Source organism: Lichenostomus cassidix, chromosome 2 (assembly GCF_008360975.1).
Source record: "Lichenostomus cassidix isolate B80296 chromosome 2, HeHo_3.0, whole genome shotgun sequence".
NCBI lineage: Eukaryota > Metazoa > Chordata > Aves > Passeriformes > Meliphagidae > Lichenostomus > Lichenostomus cassidix.
This window is the reverse complement of record NC_139482.1, coordinates 59,438,917-59,457,732: the sequence shown is the minus strand read 5'-3', so window position 1 is coordinate 59,457,732 and position 18,816 is coordinate 59,438,917. Positions and strand designations below refer to the sequence as shown.

The 18,816-nt window shown below is 39.1% G+C and overlaps 1 long non-coding RNA gene across 1 annotated transcript in view; it reads left to right on the top strand.

Annotated features, from left to right (window-relative positions):
* LOC146441439 (uncharacterized) overlaps nucleotides 1-18,390 on the top strand; it is a 66,408-nt gene extending 48,018 nt beyond the window's left edge. Inside the window, exons 2-5 of the long non-coding RNA XR_014850444.1 lie at nucleotides 11,950-12,012; nucleotides 12,872-12,975; nucleotides 15,837-15,890; nucleotides 16,807-18,390. This is a non-coding gene — a long non-coding RNA (uncharacterized LOC146441439). The remainder of the gene's footprint in view (nucleotides 1-11,949; nucleotides 12,013-12,871; nucleotides 12,976-15,836; nucleotides 15,891-16,806) is intronic.
* The last annotated feature ends 426 nt before the right edge of the window (nucleotides 18,391-18,816 follow it).

Below are 18,816 nucleotides of genomic sequence, written 5' to 3'. Positions count from 1 at the left end.
AGTTTAAAAGGACATTTGTTCTGGGACAGCTGCACCCACAAGTGAAGAAGGTAAAGGAAGGACAAATGGCAGAACTATTGTGGCCTAGGTGTGGCATTTATTGTTGATGATGGTAAAGATGCTTCTGTTGGGAATCCCTAAATTAACATTCTTCTCACTGAGAAACAGCACTTGTGATGGAGGCAACTGAGAAAGGAAACATCGCTTAATAAGGATGCCTTTGGCAAGAGGCCCTTTAAAGAGGGACTTCTGAAGCCTGAACCCAGGCTCCTGCTACTGTAAACATCTTCCAGTGCTTAATTGCAAAGACTAATCACAGCATGATAACCTGATGTTAATATAAATATTTGTGAAATAATTTTAATTTTTTTTTTTTATGCGGCAACTGAGAAAAAACTAAAAGGAAGGTGTTAAGAAACCATGGCCTGATAGGGATGACGAAGAGAATGGAGTTTGTTACCTAATAGCTCCTTAGCTATTTCTGTTATAGACTATATAATAAGAAGCAATTCCCAGTCTTTCTTACTTCTTATGAGAGGGAGAAATTAACCTTATTTATGTTTATAAAGTGGAAAATAATAAGCTTCCATTTAGTTCTGATAATAGGAAAGAAAACCTTCTACCTTTTTGCCTGATGAAACACTTGGGCTACATGGGGAGTGTTTGGTTGATGCCAAAAAATATTCATTATCAGGTCAGAGCAGGTGGTGGCTTGGGTCATGCTTGAAACCTTTTCCATTTCTCTGAGCCTTTCTTTGCTATCTTTGCTAGCTTGAAGTGGTTAAATCATACTTATTTGACAGCTGTGGCTTTTACCTTCCATAACAATTTGGTTGAAGGCAGAAAAGGCTGTGTAGAAAGTCTTTTAGGGAATACACATGAAATTAATTCAAACCACAAAATCTGAATAACCAACCAGAGATTCAAGATCAAACTTCTCCATCTGAACTGCTGTTTTTGTTGGGATACACTACTGCCAGATAAAACATAATTAGTGAATTTTCCTCTCAAAGTTAACTAAAAAATCGGGTTCTGTGTAAATTTTTTTCCTTTCCAACAATATTTAGATGAAATTTGGATTAGTCTTCATTTCTAGAGTCTTTCTCTGTATCCAACTAATTGGTTGATCTGACTTGTTTGCCAGATGGTGAAAAAGAGGCAGATTGTGTGATTAAACTCATCTATTTAAAAAAAAAAAAAGTTAGAAAGAGAATGGACATTTTCTGGTTTCTCAAGAAGACAAAGTAATATAAAAAGTGCCAGTTGCCTATTAGTTTTGAAAGGTGAATGCCTCACACTTTCCTGGCAGACAGAGTTTGATAATGAGTTGTATCTAAGGTTCCTTTGGCAAGGCTTGCTTGGAAAGATTATCCCCACGTATCAGATGGTCTGCACATTCAGTATTGTGCAGGTCCCTAGGGCATGGAGTTGGACACCTGGGAAGGCCTGTCAGTGTGAGCACTGCCAGTGGTGGCAGAAGAAGGGCTGTGGGAGAGGGGATACAGGCAGGAATGGTGCAAAAAAGGACATAATTCTGTGTAGAGGCTTCAGGTAACTCAACAGAGTTTGGATAAAAACTGAAGGAGGAAAACTGCCAGTTCTCTGGAAGCAAAACAACATTTTGAAGAGGCAGACTACGTGCTGCTGGGATACAGCCTGACATGAGTAAATTGCAAGCTGAGATAAATATGCCTGGAACAATCAAAAAGCGAGCTGTGCAACATGCACAAGGTATGATTAGCCATCCATTACAATTCATGACAGTCCTGCTGGTGTAAATGCTGGAGCAGCGAGAAGGGCATGCTGCTTTTGCAGTCAGTCTTGTTATGGGGAGCAAAACATAGGCAAATACTTAGTTAGTAATTTTAGCCTCTGTATATGTTAAAAAATACAAGACTTTCCCACAGTGTTGGCAATAAGGTAATACTTATTCAGGAAAACGCAACTGGCTTTTGTCCACAGTGTTGAAAACACCAAGAGAACATAGCTCATACCTTGATTCAAAATGCCTGTGCCCTGACAGGGCCAGATTAAACAGATGTGTCGGAGAGGCCGCCGGGAAGTAACACACACATCTCATAGAGATAATGGTGTTATTCCGTTTATTTCTTCTAAGACAGGCATTATTATAGAAAACAGGTACAGGTTCACGCAACAAACCGGCACTTATGATTGGCTATTTGGTCTATGCACACATCTATCTTAGCTTTCTGATTCGCTGTGGTCTTTAGGCACATTTCACTTAGCTAAAGTTTTACCAGCATAAGCTGAATTACTGACTGTGTGATTCTTTCTCTATTTTGCTTATTTCCTCTACATTGGATACAATCCTAGCTCTATTTTCTTTTCTATCTCTTGGGAAGACCATCTCAAAGTTATAGACAATAGCATCTTAGAGTTAGGAACAATAGCACCTTCAGAATTTAGAACCATAGCTGGTTTGTGCATGCTGCATCTTCTTCTGCACGCACACTTCACCAATATGGCCTCGTTCTGCTAACCATTTTCCAACACAGATGAACTTTTAGAGCAGCACATAATGCTTGTACTGTTTACATAAAACATGGCAATTTATTATAGAGAGCATCATTTAGGCGTAAGTATCTGGAAAATGATTTGGATTAAAGTGATGACTTTCACAGCTTTGCAATCAAAAGCAAATGGACTCACAAAAACAAACTGCAGAAAAGTCTTTTACTGTGTCATTATATGCCTAAAAAAGATCATGTCCCACTCTTCACTGCAGAGTGGGCTATGGCAGAAGGAAAATCTTGGGAATTGTTGCTGCAATAGAGAGTGCTGGAAAGGAATTAATGGAGTAGAAAAAGTGTCAACTGTCATCTTAAGGGAAGCTGAACCCTTTTTCAGCCTGAAATACATTTCTGCCAGACATGGTACCAACTAGACTGAGTGAATCATGGCCAATTGCAGTGTTTTAAATGATCAGTCCCTCAGATTCATTTCAGTACAAAAAGACTCAAATCCCACAGCACAGCAAAGTTGGGAGCAGGTCTTGAAAGCCCCTGGCAGGGGAGACAGAAGACAGTTTAATTCCATTGCTTTACAAATATCTCTCGTTTACTACCTCTTTCAAGTACCCAAATCTCTTCTTCAAGCAGGAACTTCAGTTGGATTAAATAGTTTTCTTTACTGGGAATTCCAGCAGCTCTGCAAATGGACAGCAGGGAAATCCAAGGTGAGGATCAAAGATGGCACACTAGGAATCTTGTGACTTCAGGAAAATGGGGCTGGATAAATGGTGGGCTGCAGATTGCCGAATTGTTACTGAAAGCATTAAATAGACGCTCAAATGTTTGGCAAATGAATCACTGTCTGGAAAATTTGCTTGTTGTGTACTCCTGCTTGTAGAGAACAGAATGAATCTTAAATATTCTCAGTGCTTTACACAGGTTGTAAATCTGCTGCTGCCAGTCAAAGGGAAGGTTTTTCAGGTTCCCTCTAGTACAGTAACCAGACACTTCAGTCTCTACACAGAACAACACAATTTTTATTCTCACAAATGGAGAATTTTTATTTTTCTATTTCATGCAGTAGTTGGATCTGAAGAAAAATGAAGATCATGTGGAAAGATTATAATAAATTATTTTTCTCTTAATTTATGGCAAACCAGATTATCTTTATTTTTTTTCTGAATCTAATGCCTACAAATCTCTGGCTATGTGTTGCTTTTGATGCAGTCTCTTATCTTTTGCTTGACCCTCTGAGATGGGACAGTATTGCCTGAAACAAACATTAAGAATTTACATTTCTTTTGCACTAGAAGAATGGTATCTTGGCAGCAGTGGATAAAAATCCGCCTGATTTCCAAAGGCTTAATGGATTCTCAGGGTTTTGGGATCACTCCAGTATTGGTGCAGTTAACCATCAGTGAAGCAGCAATAACTTCATTTTATGCAGGTGCAGATCAGATACATGTTCTTGCCTCTCAGTAGCTGATACAGGGGGCTATCAACACTGACAGAACCACTTTTATGTTATGCAAGTGGCTGAGTGCCTTACCATGTTTATCCCATGCCTAAAATGTCTAATGTTTCACAAGTCTACTTCAGTCTAGTTCATGAGCTGAAACTGGAATAGCAGGATAAGTGAAATCCAAATATAGTCTCTTATTGACCTTTCCAGTACATTTATAGGAAGTACTGGAAAAGCGATGAGAACTGACACAGTTCTCTTGTTTTGTCATATGGCTGTCCTTAGTCATGTTAGCAGTCAGGCACTGTAGGTGCTACTGTAACCTGTTTTAACACTCTAATCCTGAAATAAGATTTGCCATATGTTCCCTTTCCTCCAAATAGCAACCATTCATAAATGTAAAGCATATTTTTCTCAGCTCATGAAAAATCCGGTGCTGGCTGAGATGATATTCATATCTATGGCCCTTCTGAGAAATGTTGTCTTTATTTTAAGCAAAATTTTGCAACATGAGCACATTGCCATTTACTTACTAGGGCAGGATACTGACTTTTCTTCAGTGCCCCATGCTCTTTTTAGTACAACTTTATATTTAGAAGAGTTGAGCTCTGAGGAATCTCACATAGTCATTACACCATCAAGTTGTGAGAACAAATTTCCTGCTTTGCAATACAGGGTCCTGCTTCCTCCTCTATAAAATGGTGTTGCAAATGAGATGCTGACTTTGTGGGCAAGCCCCATGGTGGTCTCTTGCGGAGAGGATGAATTCGCTGGAAAGCAGGGATTTCCCAAGGCATCCATGTAATCATGGGTTTAACTGTGGCTGTCTGGTTTTGTTGGTGATTGTTTTGTTGTAAGGGCTACGGGGTTCAATTTATAAATAAAAACTTCAAGTTTGTTCTGTTATAATTGTAGCCAGGTAACAGGGTTGTAGCCAGGTAACAGGGTTGTAACCTGTGTGCGTGCCTGCGCTTCAGTCTTTTAATAGCCTGGCTGTTCCAGGAATCCCTTGGTTAGTCATCTGTGCAGAGGAGATAAAATGGACTGGTCTGGGACACTGAACTGATTTAAAACTCGGTATTGACTGAACTACTAAATAACTTCACAGCTAAGAATTTAGCTTATACTTAGAGTAGTATTTGACCAAGTATTTGGAGCTTTCCATGTGGACATTTCAGACTTCCCTAAAGATTTTCCCTAGGTAGCTATTCTTGTGTTTAGACCAGTTTCTTTGCCTAAATATAATTATTAACATCCTGGCTGAAGAATCTGGGTGTCCCAGTGACACCCAGGTGGTTCTTGCTGCAAAACAGACCAAATTGGGCAGTGATAAGATGCTTGTGTATGAGTAGAAACTGTTTCTACAGATGTAGAAGTGGTCATGAAGTACAGTATTTTTTAGGTAGGTAAGATAGGTAGAGGGTGTTTTCAACAAAATTTGAGACAATAGAAATGGATCATTCATGTACTGGATCTAGGCCGTGGAGCAGCTGGGGAGAAGGAATCTGCAGAACCACAGTTTGGGGAGCTTCACTTGGCCCAGGTGGAGATGTCGCTTGAAACAGACTCCCATCACTGGGACTCCCATCACTGTCCAAAGCAACTGACCAACACCTTTGACAAATTCAAATCCCCAGGTGTGAGTTATCCCATGCCAGTAGTAAACTTTTTTTCCCTTAACAAAACAGTCTTTGGGTGTCTGAGTAACAGTTTACTTTTCTCAGTGTCCTTAAATTTCTGAAATTTGGATCAAATCCACAGTTGACAAGTTTGGGATTATTTTTTCATCCTCTGTTCTTCAAGAGATTTATAACCTGTTTGTCATCAGCTTCAAAGTAGCACTGAATTGTTCTAAGCTTCAGGTGGTGAGTAATTTAGGGAGCAGCATTATACAGGTGTAGAAATTATCTCAGAGAAGATATAATAAGATATAATAGTCACTGTTTGTTTATAGAAATGCTTGCTTAAGTATACAGATATACAGGTGTCTCAATAAAAAGCATAAAGAATATGAATCCACTTTATAAGCAGGATTATTGTGCTCGCTGTTGCAGAGATAGGCATGACTGCCTAGAGACAAAAGAAGAATTCTCGTATCTACAATGAATTTTGTATCTAGACTCTAAGATATATTTTTCATGGGTTTTGTATAGTGACTTCCTTATTTAATTTATTGCAATATTATTTTTTACAATTGCCATATAAGTCTCTGTCCACTTTTAAGACCTTCTATGTCTTCCTTTTATTCTCAGAGTTTAGCAAAGCTCTGCATCATTTTAACTAAAGCCCTGCCATTCAAACCAACACACTTTAGTGTATGTTCTTATTTTGTTTTAAACATGATTTCTATTTGTCCCATTTTAAAATTATAGATACTAACCATTAATTATTTCTAGTTACTCTAAATGTGACAGAATAGTCATTACAATGGAGCTTAGCAAAGTTTTGGAAGCAGCAAGATGGAGAGTTAGTCACACAAGAAATCCAAGAGAATATGAAATCCCATCTTGCTACTCTTCTCATATGATTTACAATTCTTGCAGCAGAAAAAGGGACCTTTACGGTTTTGGCTTTTGCTAATCCCAGGTGAATTTGCAAGGACAGGAGGAGAGACTCTCAGAAAAGGCTTAGGTTTTGCTTTAATTTTCAAAACTATAAGCTACTCAAATTGGGTACAGTGTCTTCAGCCAGAGTAGTCGAGGACTTCATGTAGGGGTAGGTGGTAAGGGCAGGACTGGGCTGGAAACTGTAAATTCTGTTTCTGTGTCTTTTCTTATTGTTTTCTTAGTCAGTTGTTGAGACACTTCGGTAATGTTATGATAACAACACTTGTCTCCAAATTGTACACTTATTCTACTCTGTGAACCAAAGTCCTTGTAACAAAGGCATTTGAAGTAAATTGCGAAGAGATTGAGTTATTTTTAGAATGTTTTTCTATATGAATTGTTTGTAGACAAACTCCCAGCATTCCTGCCTTACAATTAGCAATTGTAAGGCAGATTTGCACTAGAATTTATAGGTATAGACTATCATTTTTTCCTAGCTTTTTAGTCAGTTTTTTTTTAACCATATCAAATCTCTGCTTATGATTTAAACTTAATCCCTATTTGCACAATTCTATAAGGTAGGTTTTTCTCCATAATGGGAAAATCTACCTTTTGAAACAAGGAGAGAACAAACTGATAATCTAAACCAAAATATCTCTGTGGTGGTTTAAATGTAAGAAATGGAAATGTTTCAGTCATGAATTTGGTGTGTAGGCACGTTGTTATAAAAGGACATGCAGTTTAATCAGATCAATTTTTTGACAGGAAGATATTAATTCTAATAAAACATTTTTACAAGTGCTGTGGCTGCTTCAGTGTTTGTAGCTACCTGACACGAGAAGTCTTATCTGTTAAAGATGGCATCTTACCAAAGAAACCAAAACCAAATCAACACCTTTTCTTGGCATTTTTTCATCGTGAGGCTGGGATCAAAACCTACTGCAAGTGCTAACTTTTTCATTGAAAGGGGTTTCCTTCGTCTGGCCAGTCCTGCTGAACAATTTACTGTTAGTGTAGGCTGCATTGTTTATTGCTCAGACTAGTCAGGCATTGACTCAGGGTGAGCCCAAAATGATCAAATCTGTGGAGCTGATGTCTCACAAAGGATGCATTAGTTGCAACTTTTCAAATACAGGAATTTTTATTGAGTACTATCTCCTTTGAATAATTCCTCAGAGATTCTCATCCTGTAATATAACCTTATCAACCTGTAGTGAAATTGCCTAACTGTATGAAATGCAAGTTCAAGAAAAAAGAGATATCATAGTTCTTATGTGTAGTTTTGCCTCTTCTAAAATATTTTTATTCCTATTGTGTGGGATCATCATTTTTAGCCATCTGCAAAGAGCTTATAAATATGAGGGAAAAGGAATTCAGAATAGGAAAACTGTAGTACTGCTTAGATCAAATGATCTGTTTTCAATAGAAATTAATGCTGGATGCTTTGGAAAATGTTTATGAACTTGACCAGCATATGATAGCAATTTATTGGTGTATTCTACCCGTCTCACTTTAGCCCCAGTTTCAGATTTATTCCTATTCATTACACACTCTACTATCTCCACTCTGATATCTGATATCTTGAGAAGGAATGCATCTCCAAACCAATAATGCTATTTGGCATAGTCCATTAGGACTTCAGGTTCAAGATTTTTTAATCTTTTTCTTTCAGTTGAAGTGGGGTTTTTTTGGGTTGGTTATTAACGAGTATCTTGAAATAAGGATCTAATTTTAAAGCACCATTAAATATAAGGAAATATGTTGGTGGATTCATTGTGTTTCCCCTGTGGTACTGCCATAGATGTGAGGTGGTTTTTGAGTGTTCAGTTTGACTATAGGATTATCTTGTAGTGCATTGATTTATTGCTTGCAGCCCTGGGCAAAATAGTCCCCCAGACTTGGTCTTCATTCTGTTATGCCATTTCTATTTACTTATTTATTTAAAAATCATTAGTGTTTGCAAAGTGCTTGGAGGGATGAAGTGCTATGAACTGAAAGTGAGAGGCAAGCAAGGGCACTGTTGGTGGTTTGAAATGCTCTGCTACATGTGGCAGGAGTCCTGCTTTCTTGTGTGGAATCACTTAGTGGTGTCAGAATTGCTTTAATGGTCTCAGGCTGATTTACCTCTGTGTGTTGCTCCATAGCTCAACAAAAGCATCCTTGGAAGGTGGGACTCCACATCTTACTCCACCAGTTAGACTGTCAAATGTTGCATCTACTGGTTTTGTCTTTGACCAAAATGTGAGATTTCCCCTGCTGGCAATGCAATTCCCACAGAAATGCTATCTCATGTGAGTGTCTTTTTCTAGTTTCTTTATGTAGCAGTTATTTTTCCTTCATTACTTTTTATAAAGGATTTTGGTAAATAACAATTATAAACTCATTAGTCTCATTATTCTAAATGGAGCAGATAAGTGGATATTTCTTCTGACAAGGGTGCATGTAGTAAATGCCTGATAGATGGAGTTTAGGAGAGGTTTTGGTTGAGATATTTCACAGTAATTAGTCTACCCGAGAAAATAATTTACTCAGTCGTATTGACAGGAAATTGGAAGCTTCCATTCGACAATCTATTATGTAATACACTTAGACATGTTGATTGTGATATTTTGCTTCAAGTATTTTCTCTAAGCATCTATGATTAAATTGTGCAGTAATGGGCTTAATGACAGCTATTGAAAGTGATGACCTTTTGCAGGCCAGTAAACAGAATGTTTTAACAGTCTAGGTCTCTTGACTCTTGCAAAATTAGCAGAAACTGGCTCATGGAACTAGCATGAGTAAAGGGATGTGTAAAAAATGGGGGGCAAAAAGTCTCTTGTGAAATATGGATCTGTCTTTTCTCGAACTTTGCTGGATTTCAATGGCTTTGGATAGGCCCAAAGGACAGTCTTCTCATGTCTTGGTAATTCTTCATCCTTTTAAAACATACCACAGCAACACCTCTGGGAAGTGTAAAGTCATGTCTAATCAAAGAGTAGACAGACAGTAAACAGGAGTGATAAAGGATTTTGCAAAATATCTAGCCGGGGGTGCCAGCTGTTGACAAGGATGGAAAAGATTTTTCAAGGGGGAGATAGTGGAGAGGCTATTTGAACAAACAGGCATAGGGAGTGGTCAGCAGTAGGCTTAACCCCATCACCTCCCATTATCTGCATAATGTGTGGAATACACATTCCCTTATCACACCTTGTGAGCATGTCCCTGTGGGTCCTGTATGTAGATATATTGACCTTGCTTTTAAGGCTGAGCCTTTTGGTTGATGATTTGGTTTATTTAAATGGAACTATTTATATGAAATTTTCATGAATTGGAAGCTTAAGCTTCAGAAATATAAAAGTAGATTTTTGTACGCAGGCCTGCAGTTTAATTGAATGGGATTACTGGAAATGGTTTCTACTGGAAATGAAGTACATGAAGTAGAAAAGCAAGGTGCATATTTACACTGAGGCAAGAAGTTTTCTGTCTTAGCTTTCTTTCATGGGTACCTGTGGAGCTAGATGTCTTTTCTATGTTCAACTTGAAGCTTTTAGACTTCAGTATGGTATGAAAGGTGGAATCTGGACATGGCCTGAAAATCTACAGATTTGGTGCTTTGGCCCATAGCTGACAGTGGTATAGAAGCCCAGCCAGCCCCCAGTCTGACTCTGTCCTCTCACTCTGGAGAACTGTGTGGGTGATCCAGTCAGCATTTTGCTTCCTTTGGTGAGGCTGTTCATTAGTGGTGGACTGCGGCTGTGAAACAGGCAACTATGCACTCACTCTGTAAAGTGACTGAGAAGTTGAGAGTGTGGGTAGATTTTGCAAACTGGGGAAAATGAGTGTAAATAATTGATTATAACTAAAATAAACTCTCCTGGTTTTATTTCTGACAGATTGCTGTGTCCCAAAGCAGGAAGAGAAGAGAGGGTCACCTGCTCCATGGGAGACTACCCAGGGGCAGGATGTTGGGTGCTGGACCTTGGGGAGTGCTAGCTTCTGGGAATGTCGTGGGAAGTGTTCCAAATTCACCCCTTGGGGCCCGAGGGCAGGGAGAGAGCTGTGCCTAGCTCTGGAAGCAGTTGTTTGAGTTTAAACTCTGTCTTGAATAATGGAGCCGAGTTCATGCCAAGCTTGGAATTTCTGGTTGAGGAGATTCATGGAGCAGTAGAAACTTAAGCTGCAAACACAACGTGGATGTGCTATACGAGCACATACTGCTAAAGGCACAGTCAAAACAAAGGTCCTCACACATGCTAATTTTTCCTAAACAACTTGGTGCATTAGTATTGCATGCGTTTTAAAGTGATGATGTTATGCAAAATCCCTTTACTCTAAGATAATAAACAACCACCTTTTTTTTTATTTTTTTTTAAATTTGAACATTGCTGACCTTCCCTGCAAGTGTATGTGCTTGTTTGAAATGATTGTTTTTACTCTAGTCCTTCCTGTCTTCCCATTCCAAAGGCAGCAACATGGGCTATGTAACTACATGTTTATACACAGTTTCCTGTCATGGAACAGATATTTTCAAGCTTTTAACAAAGTGATGGAAAGGTCTCCAAAACCTTAATGATTGTGAAAACCTAGGTGAATGACTTCAAACTATAACTCATAGACTGTGGACACTTCTCTTTGATTAAGTTACTGACAAGGTTAAATATTCCTAGGGGAAAAAAATATCAAGCTTCAATAACATGTAAGCAGACTGCATTTCTTTCAGTCTGAGAAACTTGTAATTTTTGGGCACTGGAAAAATAACTAAATGACGGAAAAGGAAGTATTTTTCATTCAAAACTGGTGATCTCTTTTCTTTCTAATTACATTTATAAAATTAGATACTTGAATTTTTAGTAAATTTTTATAAAGTTCTGTTTAGATCATTATAGGGAAATAAAATCAGAGCCTTTTGAGTGCATAAGTTACAGAAAGTCCTTTTGCTTGTAAGCAAACTGGATTCAGTAATGAGTAATCAATGTGCTTTTCAGGATCGTTAGAGTCATCATATTTTTGATTTCAGAAAATCATGTCTGGCAGTGAAAGTCAGAATGCCAGCAAATCTCAAAACTCCATCTCCTGAACCCCCTCTGCTGCCCCTCTGCTCTGGGAAGATAAAGGGGCAGGGGGATGGTGTTCCACTCTCTGCACCCTCTCAACTCCCAGTCTCTGGAATTCTTCCCGGCAGTGCCGCTGGATGGCAGCATTTTTCCGTGCAACTCTGCACAGAGGCAGACGGGGAGAGGCTCATTGAAGGGAAAAAACAATTAAAGAAAAGAAAAAAAAATGGGGAGCGGGGAAGGAAGATGAAGCCACGTTGAAAGATGCCACTTCGAAGACCAGCATGCATCTCTGCTTCAGTGTAACTTGTGCAAATCTCCTGTATTTGCCTCTCTTAATTTAATTCCCTGACAGATAGGATACATAAATTGAAATGAGGAATTCAAAGGCAGGATCTGACCTTCGGGTTTTTTCCCCTTTGGTGCTTTTCTAGTTATTAGGGATCTATTCTAAAGTGGGAAGCTGGCTCCCATCTCTGATAAGATGAGCAGTGTTTGTGAGTTTTCTCCATGCTCTCTTTCTTTACTGTTAGAGCCAACGCTATTTTTGACTGTTTTGGCGTGTGCTTCAGAAAGTGGACTTTATTGTCTTGTGGTTTGTCCAGGCACTTACATGCATGATCGTCAAATAAGCAACTTAGTTAATTTCCATCGGCTCTTGGGTTTACCTTAGGAATGACGTGATAACTTCTCTCCCACTCTTGGTACATAGGAAGGAAGTGATGGCCCTCTTCTTTCTTTTTGTGTCCTTTGGGAACATACACCTTCAATATGTCCTGCTTCCAGCATGCCCTTGGCTATACAGCAGGCTGTTACCAAAGATAACTGAAATCCCTCACTTAGGGTCCCCAGGAAGTGGTGCATGGCAGCAGTTCCTTCGTGGTGGATTCCTTGTTTGCCTTACAAGGCTGACCCCAGCTTCTGCCCAGCTGTATTTAGCTTTTCTGTAGGCTCCCAATCAGGTTATGTGTTGGAAGGCAGCATACAAAGTAGGACAGAGCTCAAGCTAGCAAGCTTAACAAAGGATCAGGAAAACAGGTTGTCATAAACTCTGTGGCATTATATTCCACTGAAGATTTATGAAGAGTAATATATGTAACCTACTGTTGTAAGTGTGTGATTATACATGTATACACACAGACACACACATATCTATCTAATCTATCTATCTATAGATATAGATAGATATTTATAACTCAACAATTGGTATAATTCAAAAACAATGGATCACATAAACTGACCCAGGCAATGGGAAAATGAGGAGTTAGCAAAGTTTCGTGCTTTAGATGTTTTACATGTATGCATATTGATGTGTATATATACGTATTTAATTTTTTTCTCTGTATCTTCCTGCAGGTAGGAAGATGACATTTGGTCTAGTCCAGAGGAGAAAAAAAGCAACAGTCAGATCAGTTCTGCTGGCCACGACATGAGGTGGAAATGGATGTGCCTAATCAAGGGTAAGTATTTCAGAATATGTGATCATCTCTAGCTTAGACCCAAGCAAACTCACTTGTGGATTCTTGAGCAGAATTCACTTGCTTCTCTTTGGAGAGCTAGTGCTCATGGTCTGTTTCAGTACTGCAAAAAAAGTACTCTTACACTGTTTTAAGGCTTGTTGTTTTGCTTTTGGCTTAGCTCTCCCCATCCCTCACCATGGGCTATGCTTGAAAATATTTGATTCTAGACAATGTGGTTTCATTTGGGAAAGGTTAGTGGTTTAGAGGAATGGCACTGTTTACTTCTTCAAGGGGTATTGGAAGGTCAGAGAGGGGAAATAAATTGTCCTTCCATTCAACCATTTTAATTTGATTTTTATTAATTTTTCTGTGTTCCTGTAAGTTAGCTTTGCCTAGCCAATCTCTGATACCACAAGTGTACACAACTGATTGGTGTCTGCCAAATGCTCACTCCTTTGCCATCTCAGAAAGACTCTGTTTCTTCATCATTGATACCTACCCTAATTTTAAACAAAGCTCTGCACATACTAGTGGCTTACAGGTTATGATACTTTGTCTCTTGTGGGGGACCACTGCTAGCATTATTGCTGAGCATTCAAGACTGCCAGCTTGGATTCTCAAGCTCCTTTTGTTTTCTCCTTCTCATCCTCTGGCATGAGGTATTTGGTCTCATTTCTTCTCTGCTCTCCTTGTCCTTCTCTCCAAAGATATTCAAGTTGAGCTGACCAGATGTTTTTCTACTCTGACCTTGTCTGGGCAGCTCTAGAATCACAGATAGCAGAGGGAAATCTTGCTGCAAATACCCTTGACACTGTGCCTCTTATTTGATCCTTAGGATGAAAGGAGGAATGGGTAACATAAAAGTATGGGTACCAGCTCTAAACGAAAGAAGACTGCAATGCATTCCAGGTCTTTTAAAAGTGAAGAATAGCCTGGGAAATTTTCTTTTTAATTTTTAATAAAAATGTCACTTGAGAATAGGGAAGCCTTTGAGTGATGTGTCTGCTGTGCTGTTCAACAACAATACCAAGAGCTGGGTGACACAGTTGGTGGCCCTCAGCTCCTAAAGCTCTGCTGGCCAAACAAATGCAATGTATGAGGCTGCTCCTGTGCCACCATATGACCTGGCTATTGCAGGGCATGACTTACTTTCTGAGAGACCAACCAGCTGATTTCTGAGGGAAGCAAAGAGAAACTGACAAATCTGTAGCATTGAGGCAGCTTAATGGCTCCTTGGCTGTTATACCCTTAGAACAGGGAGGGCTGCTGGAGGCAAAATTAATGATGTTTTGACTGGGCCATTTATAGACGTGTGGTTTGTGGTAAAAATAAAGCACCAAATTAGTAAGAAAAGTAAAGCTGTGGAGTTAAAAACATCTGCTTGTCTGTGTCGTGGAAACCTAGACTGTGAGGAGAAAATAAAAATTACTGATATGTCCTTGTCTTAAAGGTTGATGTTGATGTTTAGGGATCAAAATTACAAACCAGTATACTGGACGTTTTAAAAGAAAAAGAAATTGTGCTCTGTGTAGATGAGTAGAGCATTATTTCTGTCAGCCACAATGCCTTATAAAACAGGTAAATTTGCTGATAGCTGGTTAATGTTGGCTCCCCCTTCTCCTCATCCTCCACCTGTTATGTCAGGGAGGTGCATGTAGCTGCCTTGCTTGCAAGGCCACTTAGAGAAACTTAAAGCATAAAAGCCAGTGACTTCCAAAAGACTGTAGGCTTTAATTATAGCAGCACAGCTTTAGGTCTCTGAGAGAGCTATCCCTGGGAGGATGGTCTGTACATATAGTCAATACTGTCTAGACACTGTACATTAAGTACAAGTGTGATATGGTTAATATTTTTGAGGCAGACTCCTCTGCTGTTAGTGATCTGCTTTCCACCCCACGGTTTAGACAGGCTTAGTGGGATGTACTTGATTCACAGACAGCTGCCTGTTGGATTGGGTTATAATTGTCCAGCTTGGTGTCATATTCATAACCTGATGGTGTACAACACTTTGGAGCGGGGCAAAACTGGGTCTGTGTCCCCTGTGAGTGGGAGGCACTGTTTACTTCTTCAAGGGGTATTGCACACCTTACATTAGTGTGGTACATATTCTTATGAATTTTATTGCAATGAGCCATAGTACATAATTTCATTAAGCTGCACATGTCACAGTTATTTACTGTTATTCCCAAGACCTCTCTATGCAGTTTTATCAGTCTCAAACGGCAATGAGATAAAAAATAAAATAAAATAGAATAATGCCTAAATACATGCAGAGAGGTCAAGGGACCCTATATGCTGACTACAACAACAAATTTATCATCTCATTTATATGTGGGCAGGGGAAGGCAGCAATTTCTTCACTGTATTTTAATTAACTGTGTTTCACTGTGCAGTAGTAAAGATAATAACCATAACATTAGTGCAACTACTACGCTATCAAATGCTTGTCACAGCCTAATATTCTCCAACAATATAGCTTCACAATGGAAACATGCACAACAAATGAGCAGCTTGTTTTGTTAATTTACTGGGGCAATGTGTTTTTGGAAGGCCAGGATATATTTCTGTGAGTCTGATTAAAATAGAAAGAAGTGTACATAGCAGAGAGTAATATTTTTACTGGTGTGGGATTCATTTAACAAAAGTGTTCCTTCAGGAAAACAGAACTAAGATGCTAATGTTATACCTCATTTATTGCCAGCATATTCAGTGACATTTCATAATGTACATCTGTCAGCCAGAGATATAAATGAATGAGGTGAACCATGCAATTTACCCTCAGGAAGTTCCATTAGAGCCCCCAAAGTATAATATTTATGAGGTCAGAATCAATTAATCAGATAGCTGTATTTGCTTTTCAGCTCAGCATGCTCTTCTGCACCAAGCTGTTGCATTGAGAAAGTCTTTCCTGTTTGGTAAGAGGAGTCAGTTTGTATGTGCTGCATGTAGTCTGTTTTGTAAATCAATTGCTTTCCTCACACAGCTTATTCTACAAATACAAACTGTAAATTAAGATAATGAAAAATAAGTCTCTCTAAAAATACATATCAGATTAGAGGACTCAGGGGTTTCCTGCTCCTTGCAAATCTGCTAAAAATGACAAAAAGGCCTGGGAGTATATGGTGTACCTCATCCAAACATGACTCCAGTAAACAGAAAATCTTGTGGTGAAAGTAAAAAATAGTTAATTTAAAAAAATCTAAAACTACTGATTTAATCAAAGGAACTCACTCAGCTTTATGAAGAAAACTCAGTACATTTTGAGATGAATCACCAAAATGGTTTTCCTTTGCAACTGTGTTCTGAATGCTCATTACTTTAATTTTTTAATTTTTTTTATTTTTTAATAATATTTATTATTTTTAATTATTTTAATTACCAAGACTGACCATTGGTTTGTCCCTGTGGAAATGTGTGTCCCATCATTTTTGTTGTAAATTGCAGTTGTTCCCTGGGCTATTTTCAGATGTGTTGGGAACTTCTGGCACTCTGACACCAGTGGAGGAGCAGGCTCTTGGCTGCCAGAGCTCCTGGGAGGTGCAGGTGCAGCCTGGTCACTGCTCCAGGTGTGGACTCCTGATTCCTAAATGGAGTCCGTCTTGCAAAGAGATTTTTAAAAACTGAACTGTAATTTTGATCATATTCTGATTTTTTTTTTTTTTTTGAGACAACAGATGCAAAATATAAATTTTGGTAGTAAAATCTGTGTCAATATATATGCACTGTCATAACTGATGCCAAGATGTGATCCAGCATTTCTTTGAAAATGAGTTTATTTAAGATGGTTCAAAATTTGCCTGTTATCTAATCAAATTACTTTTCTCTTTCCAGAACATTTCTCAAGGATGCAAGTGAAAGCAGGAGGGGCACATCTGAAATTACTGGCAGAATTATTCCTAGAAAAGAATTAATTGGGGAAAAGTCCCAGAACAACGCTTTGCCTTCACAGTTTATAAGTAATATCCATAACAACCACCATTTTGTATTTAAAGCTTCTCATTTTGTTGTGGGAGTTTGGATATCTAATACTTCAGATTTGATATTTTGCTCTAAAAGAATGTGGTTGATAAGAGAAGGTTCGGATTATTTTCAACCAAAACTACTGTCAGAACGTGCTGTTACATCCCCAAACCAATACCTCCCAGCGTGGGAGATCTGAGCAAGAGAGGAAGGAGGCATGAGATCCCTGTGTACCCCATAGTCCCATGTTTGTAGATACTCATTTCAGAAACAAAGAGGAAATGTCCACACACATCAGAAAGCCAGGAGACCAGTTTGGAAGAGGAGCTAGAGCCTAAACACTGTGGATTGTGGTAAGTGCAGTCAGTTCATCAGGTACTTCTGGCCAAAGGGAGAGTAAGAGAGAAGAAGTTTAACAGTTTCACTATTTGAGTGTGGCAGAGAGCTATTAGCCACAGAAGAGATCAGTGGGCTAATTTATCAGGAGCATAGAAGAGTGAGTTTATATACTTGTTTTATAGATATTGGTGCCAGTGACTTGAATGCTGCCATTTCCATTCCCAAGTGAACAGCCCAACCATCCCTTGGGGAGTTTCTCCTTTCTTTCTGGGCTCTTGTGCATCAGAATAAAACAAACGACAAAACCCTGAAGCCAAAATCTGCCTGCCTGTGTGGCAGCAGAAAGCAGAGCTTGGAGTTCAGGCGTTCTCCACTGTGGTAGACATGGCTCTGTTCTTATGCAACAGCCAGCTTATCAGCAAATGCAGTATTTTTACAAGCATGGTGTGTGCAGAGTCTGATTTGTGTATATTTATTCTCAGTACCTACTTGTATCAAGACCCTGTGAACATCAGTGTGTTTCTGTTTGCTTGTTTTTATTTTCTCTGGGCTAGTGAGCACTACTGGTGGGATATCACTGACCAGCTGGAATTCATGATATTTTTCTGCTGTGTGATTTTGCTACTGAAGCCTTGTAAACAGAGGGCAAACACTTGTGGAACAAGAGTGAATACCCTTGTTTGCATATGAATGAGTATTTGTACGGGCCCTTATTCTCAGCATTTATGCAACTGCAAACTCATACACGTGAAGGAGTGTAGGAAAGGGAACAAAAAAACAGCATCAAAATGAGAGGCTGGATTCATGGAAATGTTTGTTTTCCATTATTTGTGTTGTTCCCTTCATCTTTTCTATTGCACAGGGTTTCAAAAACGGCCCACACCATGTGTGAGAGTGTTTTTGGTGTAAAGCTTTCTGATTTAACCAGATAGCAGAAAGAAAGAATAGCTCATCTGAATGGAGGAAATGTCAGGCAATTGTTTCCAGTCAATACTCCTAGTTTTCCTAATCTCCTACCATTGTAGGGCAAATAGAGGGACCAAAATCAGTGATGATTTTAGAAAAACATGAGGAGGTAATAGCTTCTTTGTCATGTCAGGCTATGGAAGGCTACTCTATGTTAATAGATAAGGAAGTTTAGATTTTGCCTTCTTCTCCTGAAAGTGGCATAGTAAGTAACTTTTTATCTGTGCAGGGGAACTCTTCTGCAACCAGCCAGGGCTGTCTCATGTTGTTGTCTATTCCTAAAGTCCCTGCCAGACACTGTCCTGCACCATGCATCTGGGAACTGCCTGGGATACTGCAGCCTGGTGAAGATTCAGGCTGCAGGGTGGTACCAAGGGTAATGTCCTTGATACATAATTTTTGCAGATAGCTGCTCTCCCAAAGTAGAGCAAGAGCAATAGAACGATCAATTAGCAACTGAATAAGAGAAGCTGCAAATGGCTATGTCTGGTATTTGCATAGTGCTTTGTGGCAAGACCTGAAGTGAGTGACGTGAGGTGCTGTCTCTTAATTTAGTACAGATCCTTCATTTCCCTC